We start from the raw sequence: 8664 nt of genomic DNA on the forward strand, positions 1-8664 counted from the left end.
TCTTTTGAAGAGTTTGACCACCTCTTCATCTTCATCCACCTCTTCACTCGAGTTTTGATTACTCTCATTGGTGAATTTGAAGGTGATTTCCACATCATTCTTTTTCTTGTTCTTTTTCTATTCTTCTTTTGGAGTTTCACCTCATGAATGAGTAAATAACCGATTAGTTCATTAAGGGTGTACAACTCCAAGTCTTTGGCTTATTCAATGGCGGTTGCTTTGCCTTCCCATGATGTAGGCAATGAGACAATCATCTTTTTCACTACTTTTTCATTGAGATAAACCTTCCCAAAGTTCTTAACTTGTTTATGATTGAAGTGAACCGATCAACCATGATCTTAATCTCTTCATCGGCTTCATCTTGAAGTTCTCATAGTTGAAAGTGAGAATGTTAATCTTTGACTTCTTCACTTGGCTTGTTTCTTCATGAGTCACCTCCAACTTGTCTCATATCTTCTTAGCATTAGAGCATGAATGTACTCTACTATATTCATCCGGGCCAAGAGTACAAAAGAGGATATACATGGCTTTGGCATTTAGTTGGGTAAGCTTCTTGTTTTCATTAGTCCAATCTTTTTGATTTCTTGGAGGAATAAGAGAATCGTCGACGATGGCATCCCAAATCGCAAGGTCAGTGGCTTAAATGAACAACATCACCCTATTCTTCCAATAAGAGTAGTTGTCACCATTGAAGTAAGGAGACCTATGAATGGAGTGTGAGTCTTCAAGGTAAAATGAGCTGGATGTTGAAGTCATCTTCTCGGTTGCGTCGAGAATTGATAGACATCTTTAAGAATCTTCACAAGGTTGTTAAATCGTCAATTTGTTACTCGCACTGATGCCAATTTTTGGGATTTATGATGCTCTATCGATCAACCGAAAAAGTGCCAAGAGGAGGTGGATTAGCTAAATAAAATTTTTGGGAGTATGAAGAGAAAATATATAAATTTGCACAAGTATTTAGAGTGATTCAACTTCCTCAATGAAGTTTACATCCACTACCTTAGCTCCACATTAAGGATTTCTAACAAATTCACTAATTTACTCTCTCTTTTTCTAGGCTCAAGAGTAACATTTTACAACTCCCTAGTTTTCAATGGATAAACTAGAAACCAACCCTTTTTTCAAAAGGATAAAAAGAAAGTAAACAAGAAACCTCTTGAAAGAAGGTATTTACAAATTAAGCTCACTAAAAACACACTATTTACAAGAGAAAATAAAGAATAAAGAATGAAAGCTTTTCTCTTGATGATTAATGTTTGGATAGGTGTTGTGTTTTTTTCTTCAAGTGTATTGAACTTCATTTTATTTGTTGGAATGTGTTTGTGATCGTTTCTAACCGTTGAAGATGTTTTGGAGTCGTTGGGGACTTAATTGCTGCAAAATAAGATTGCCAGACTAGTGATTATCAGTACTCGAGCTTGGAGTATCGATACTGCACTAATAATACTAGTTTTTTTTCACCATTGGGCTGGGTGTATCGACACTAACAAAGTAGTATCGATACTCCTTTGAAATCGGTATCAAAAATGCCTACTGGAATCTGAACAAATTTAAAACAAATAGAAAGTATCGATACTGCCATGAGAGTATTGATACTTCCCTTACCTTGGGTATCGATACTACAAGAACAATATCGATATTATATGTGGTATTGATACGTAAGAACAATATTGGTCCTTCTTTCAAGAAAATTATTTTTGTGCTGAAATTCAAGTTTTATGGACTATGAATTATTTTTGAAAACTTTGAATAAATTCAATTTAGTCCAAAAACATTTTGCCCTAAAATTGTTATATAAAAATAGGTTCAGCATTCCTTACTATGAAACCTCGGATTGAATTTGGATGCATGATTTTGTATTCATGGATAGATTCTCACGACGCTCGACTCTGATTTACGGTTCCGGTGGTCTTTCAATAGTTTGATCACTTTTTGTGGTTTGTTTGTCATGCAATCAGATTTGTTCGTATCTATTTTTTTGTTGAAGTATTTTAGTTGTGAATAAAGCTTAATAAAATGATAACGTAAGTGACCAAAAGTGTACAAATATAAAGGAAAGTGACCAAAACTTAATCAACATATTATCTATTTGGAAATGATGTAATATTAATTATATATATTTACCCTGCAACGTCAGCAAACCGTTAAAGATTTAACGGCTGTTAACCTTCAGTGACCACATCTTAATTAAAACGAAATGAAAGTGACGAAATTTTATTTTTTTATTTAGCGAGGAAAAATTTATAAAATTCAAACGAAGTGATCATTTCTGCAATTACCCATTCTAATTTTATAACTTTTAAATTTTATTATTTATAAGGCTTTATAATATTTCTTTAGTTCAATTTTATTAAAAAAACGAGTGAAATCGAATTAGAAAGATATTCAGAGTTTAAGATAACTAGAGGTAAATGTATAAAATAAATTTGTATAGGATGGACAGTTCATGCTTATAAAAATAAAAACATGTTAAATTCGAGGTAAAATATAATATATATTTTAATTTTTAGTAACTTAATTTATATTTTTGATATTTTGTATTTAATTTTATGAATAATTTTATATTTTAAATTAAAATATTTTTATATTTTCCTAAAAATTAATATGTCCATAAACTTTTAGAAAAACCAATTTGACCATCGAACTCAACAAAAAACAATTTAATCCATCTGTCAATCACCAACCATGTCACCAATCACCGTGGATTGTTATATCAGCACCATAACGATCACCGATGAAAATATTGTTTGTTTTCTAAATTTGAGGATCACATTATTTGGTTTTCTAAGTTTGAGGGTAAAATATAAGATGGTCACATAAAATTTTAAAAGTACAAAGGCCACGTACCCTTTTACCTAAACCTATAATGTTGCCAGTGTTGATTGGCTACCGGCTAGTTTGTGTTTATGCTCGTACTTTAACATATATACCTATTTTCCTTTTGAATAAAAAGTCTCTATTAGTTTTGTGTCTTAATTTTATTGAAGTATTTGTATCCAATACTATAAAGATCTTCCAAAAACTAAATCCAAATAATATAGCTAAGATTCGTATGCTACACTGTAAATAGAAGTGTGTTCCATTGAATAATCAAACTATATTCCCAGAAACTGTACATTCTAATTCATATGAAAAAATTTTGAAGTAAACTCACTCACTACCTCACTGATCTACCGTCAGAAATGTTTTTATCGTACAAAAAATAACAGAACAGGGCTTAGGATAAACCCAGAAACTGACTGGCAAACTCGATGATCGGATTAGCAATAAAGACAATGCAATTCATGTCTGAATCCTCTGTAAGGCATCCTTGTATAATTCTATTTTCCAAAACCAAATAAACAGAAAAAAGGATGCCAGTGGATGATGATCAGCCTTGTAATCTTTTTTTCCATACATTTGAAACCTCCCAATTAATACGAGAACTCGTGACCTCGAAATGAGATGTGTTTCTTAACCCAGATGGCAATGTCCTCGGCACAGGCCCCGGCCTGAGGAGTCTTTAGAAGCATGTCAAGGGTTGCAAATTCATGAACTGCATCTTTATACTCGAGTAAGCAATTGCCCGGTCCCTCATCCAGTCATGTTCGCTACAACAGTCAGCGTTGGAGGCATGAGTTTCAGAGGCGGACCCCTGTCCAGGATCAGTGGATTGGCAGCTGGATGGTCCAGGCTGAACTCTTCCTTGGTAAGAAGAGTTTCCATGCGAGTTGGCACATTGCCATGTCATAGAAGTATGAGTTTGCCAACTTTAATTCGGACTGTGTGGGAACGTTTCCGATGAAGAATGGGTACATCAGGACTCGTGCTACAAACTTGACAGGATCCAGACAGCTTTGCGAGCCACATAATCCGCAATATTTGCTCCACAGCTCACCCCAAGTAGAACACATCTGTTTAAACAATAATTATAATTAAACATCAGACAATTTACAAGAGAAGATCTATTTATAGAGAGAAAAAGAGCATGATTCGCAAACATTTTTAATCCTGACCAAATTTCGGAGTGAGATCAAGATTGGACTCGTTCGACCAGAATTCTACCTCACTTGAGTTCTATTTCCAGGTTGACTCTATCTTATGCATGCTTTTGTTCCACATGACAACCGTATACTCGACTAATACCAGAGATTATCATCCAGAAGATTGATGAAGGTACATAAAGACAAAACAACGAACATGATACAATCAAAATTGTCAACCAGACAGTAAGAGCTGACTCAAAGTCTAGCTACATACTGTCTCAAATGCCTTTGATCAACACGACATGGCAATGTAAATAAGAAAACTATGGAATCACTTAATTAATAGGAAGAATTAAAATCCGAGCACTCTTAAATTCAATACAGTATGAGAGGATAAAAAAACATGAAAGCCTAGTAGTAATCATACTAATAAATGTCACCAAACCAAATGGAAGATAACTCCGGACAAAAGGCAATAGTAGATTATTATTTTCTCTTTCCAATGCTTAGGTTAAACCAGTCAGACCAAGATACAGCTAGAAAATAGGACAGGAAAATTAAAACCATTTTTTATCCTTAAATAGTATATAATCTGATGAATGCATACTTTTTGACCATATAAGATGTCATAAGGAACCTCCAAGCCACAAACCTAAATCAAAACTATAAATAAGCTGAAACCAAGGCAACCATGAACAAATGTATATATCTCAAGACATCTTAGAATAGACAATCAAATCCAAAACAGAAATGGAAGAGGAATGCTTGAGATAAACAATTTTTTATTTGGATATTGAGCGCAACATAAAATTACAGATAACACAAACCAAATTGAAATATTGAACCGTAACTCTTAACCTAAAACCCTAAATCACAACTCAATCCCATCTCCATTCTCAGTCTCTACGGCGACATCCGTCCCCATATCCGACGAAATCCGTCCCCATCTCCGACGAAATCCATCCCCATCTCCGGCGAAATCCGTCTCCATCTCTCAGAGCCACCCTCACAATCATTCACGATCAGAAATGAAAAATCAACCAAATCAACCACCGAGGGTTAGTTTTTTTTAATTATTTTTATTTTGAAATTTTTGCATTATTTTAGGTTTTCATATTGAAATTGATGATAAGTTTCTGGTATTTCAATAATAGATTAACCATTCACTTAGATTGCTTATTAAATTCATTGATTGCTGTCAATACTGATAAACTGTTTAGTCTTTAACCCTGTAAAGTTAGTATTTGTCTTTGTTTTGTCTTTTGGTTGAAGTAATGCTATTCATTCAAGTTTCAATTTTAGACAATGACTATTTGAAACCGAGGATCGCAACGCGAAATGAAAATTGCAACGATAGTCAAATTCGCGTTGCGATAGTCATTTTCGTGTTGCGATTTTCATTTCGCGTTGCGATTATCTCGTTGCGATAGTCATTTTCGTGTTGCGATTTTCATTTTCGTGTTGCGATTTTAAGTTTCAGAAACTATTATTCTTCTGCAAATTGAAACTTGAATGAATTGCATTACTTCAACCAAAAAACAAAGACAAATACAAAATTCGCAGTGTTGCAAATTTAAGTTTGAAGAATAAACTACTACTACTCTTTATGTTTATTATTGTTCTCTATTGTTTTTGGTATATCTTCACAGTGTAGTTTTTAATCTAACTTGGTATGTTTATTGTTTTTGTAGAACTTTTTTTCGGCTCAATTGACCTTAAGGAATAAAATAAGCCTAGTCACTACAATTGCGTCGAAGCTTTCACCTGTACAAAGAAAATTGTTTGAGGATACTTGCTTCGGGCCATGGCTGAAAGTACAACATCTGGGTGGAGATGCTATGTTGACCCATTTGTGGCTTCAGACCATGACTAGCGATCTACCCGAGAGTATAAAATGTGGTAATGAAGAGATATGGTTTCATTTTCCACCGGCGTATACGTGTTTTGGGCAGGAGGAGTTTTTCTTAATCACTGGTCTACGCTTCAGACACGATGATGTAGGTCGATACACTAGTCATATTACCCGCCCATCATGGTTATCCCGAGTTTTTCCTGAGCTGTCAATGGAGAAGCCGAATTTACATGTCGACGACTTGACGAGATTATTGAATAAGAAAGATGGTTTTACTCAGATGGATGATGTCGATGTTGTCCGAGTATGCCTTTTAGTACTTTTGCATGCCGGCTTTTTAGGTAGAGAGGCCAGACAACCTATTCCTAAGGACCTAATATTATTGGTAGAGGACCTAAATGCATGGAACCTGTTTCCGTGGGGTTCGTATCTATGGAAAGCTACCTGGAATAAGTTATCGTCTGCCTTTGATGACCGCAAAAGTTTGCGTGGCGATGGTTCCAAATACACTTTGTCAGGCTTTATTTGGGCCTTTAAGGTAAGAATTTCTATATAATGTTTCCAAAATTATAATTAATTATTTAACAATTACTAATGTTTGTGTATTATATTGTTTTTGTAGATTTGGATATTTGAGGCTTTTCCCGACATGCAGACATATGCATTAAAAACTTCAAATGATATTCCTAGAGATGTTTCCTGGAAGAGGAAACGGTGGCTGTTGATTTGGGAATAGTTACTACAGTATACGATAATAAATGATGTAAGTTAACACAAATACTACCATATATAAACAAGTTATTACTAGTACACGTTTAACTTTGTTTGAGCTTTTATATTGTTAGGAGGCCAACACTTCATTACAGAGGCTGACACCCACGGAGGCTGAGCTTGCCACTGATTGGTGGCAATCTAGTAAGCATTTTTTTGATGGCGCGGATGATGAGCAGCCTCCACTTCAAGAGCCATCACCTCACCCAGAGCCATCACCTGATCGACCACACTATATACCTCTACAACGAGGGCCATCACCTATTCCGTCACATCATCGAGCCTCTTCTCCACCATCACCTCTTGATAGGCGACCGACAAAGATGCCACAACATTTATCTCCATGTTCTCCACCTCCACCTCCACGAGATGAGTTATGGGAGTTACGTGATGAGGTCAATGCCTTGCATGAGGAGGTCGGTACTTTACGCGATGAAAATGGTGCATGACGTGACAAGGTATCTACTTTACGTGATGAGGTAGCGGCTCTATGTGAGATGGTAGCATCGTTGCAGAATGAGGTTCATACTCTACGCAACGAGGTAAGTTTAAGATTTTTCATATTTAACTTGCTCAACCTGCTAGTTCTAAAATAACAGTTCTAAATAACCCTGTGAAGTTAGTATTTATCTTTGTTTTGTCTTTTGGTTGCAGTAATGCAATCTATTCAAGTTTCAATTTGCAGAAGAAGAATAGTTTCTGAAACTTAAAATCGCAACACGAAACTTAAAAATCGCAACGCGAAAATGACTATTGCAACGCGGAAATGACTATCGCAACGCGAAACTAAATTCGCGTTGAGATTTTTATTTTCGCATTGCGATTATCCCGTTGCGATAGTCAAATTCGCGTTGCGATAGTCATTTCCGCGTTGCGATAGTCATTTTCACATTGCGATTTTTAAGTTTCGTGTTGTGATTTTAAGTTTTAGAAACTATTCTTCTTCTGCAAATTAAAACTTGAATGGACTGCATTACTTCAACCAAAAGACAAAGACAAATACTAACTTCACAGTGTTGCAAATTTAAGTTTCAAGAATAAACTACTACTCTTTATGTTGTCCTTGAACATGTACTAAACCTATATGCTGTCCTTTTAAATTTAAATGTTTATATAAGTGCTTACTTCCGGAATGTTATCTGATGCATTTTGTGAACTATGATAGAATAATGACTTGGGTGAATACCGTGCAAGTTTGAAACATATTTGTCTTTGTTTTCACTGTTTAATATCATGTCTGTTTATTTACTGATTTATATATTAATTTATTTTTAGCTGTCCGATAAGGTGGATACTTTATGTCGGGTTTTTCTTGTATGACGGGGTTCACGCATCAGACGGCGTGCATATGCCATTACGTCTCCGTTCACCCCAATAGTGCAAAGACTCCGTAAGAAGAAGCCTGACTCACCTGTTATCGTTCAAGAGGCCTCTCATATCATTCAAGAGGCCTCTATCATCCCTCAAGAGTCCCCTCCCACCGTTCAAGAGGCCCCTGTCATCGTTGAAGAGGTCCCTCCCACCATTCAAGAGCCCGATTCATACGGCGTAATATGTCGAATTATTGAGAAACCCCCTCACGTGCCGAACATGATAGATGACTGTTGGCTTTCGTATGAGTTACCGGCCAGTACCATTCTGGCAGATGAAGTGGAGAGGAGACTACTACTGGAAATAATTCTGGATAATACCCTTTGGGCTAAGACCGCAGTTGATTTTTATCTACATGAGCGGAGCTAGGGGTGTTACGCTGACATATACAAACTCAACGATGATATGCATTTGTTGATTGATCGGTCTTAGTGGGGTGTGTTATTAGGGGTTGAAGACAAAGGCTATTTCGATGGGGGTAAGTCTTATATTTCTTCTTATATTTCATTTTGATTAATTTTTTTTTTAAATTTATGTAATTCACTAATATATGTCTTTTTTTGTAAAACAGCATATTGATGCATGGGTGTCACGTCTTCTAATAGTAAGGAAATTGAGAAAAAATAAAAAAAATACATGATATACAATTGTGCCAACGTCTTTTCACGTAGTTCACTTGAAGAATCAACGACAAGAATCATA

At 35.6% G+C, this 8664-nt stretch overlaps 1 pseudogene; it reads right to left on the reverse strand.

Moving 5' to 3' along the window:
- Window positions 1–403: 403 nt before the first annotated feature.
- LOC120210126 lies at window positions 404–4319 on the reverse strand (annotated as a pseudogene).
- Between the last annotated feature and the right edge of the window lie 4345 nt (window positions 4320–8664).

Source organism: Hibiscus syriacus, unplaced genomic scaffold (assembly GCF_006381635.1).
Source record: "Hibiscus syriacus cultivar Baekdansim isolate YM2019G1 unplaced genomic scaffold, ASM638163v2 tig00109916_pilon, whole genome shotgun sequence".
NCBI lineage: Eukaryota > Viridiplantae > Streptophyta > Magnoliopsida > Malvales > Malvaceae > Hibiscus > Hibiscus syriacus.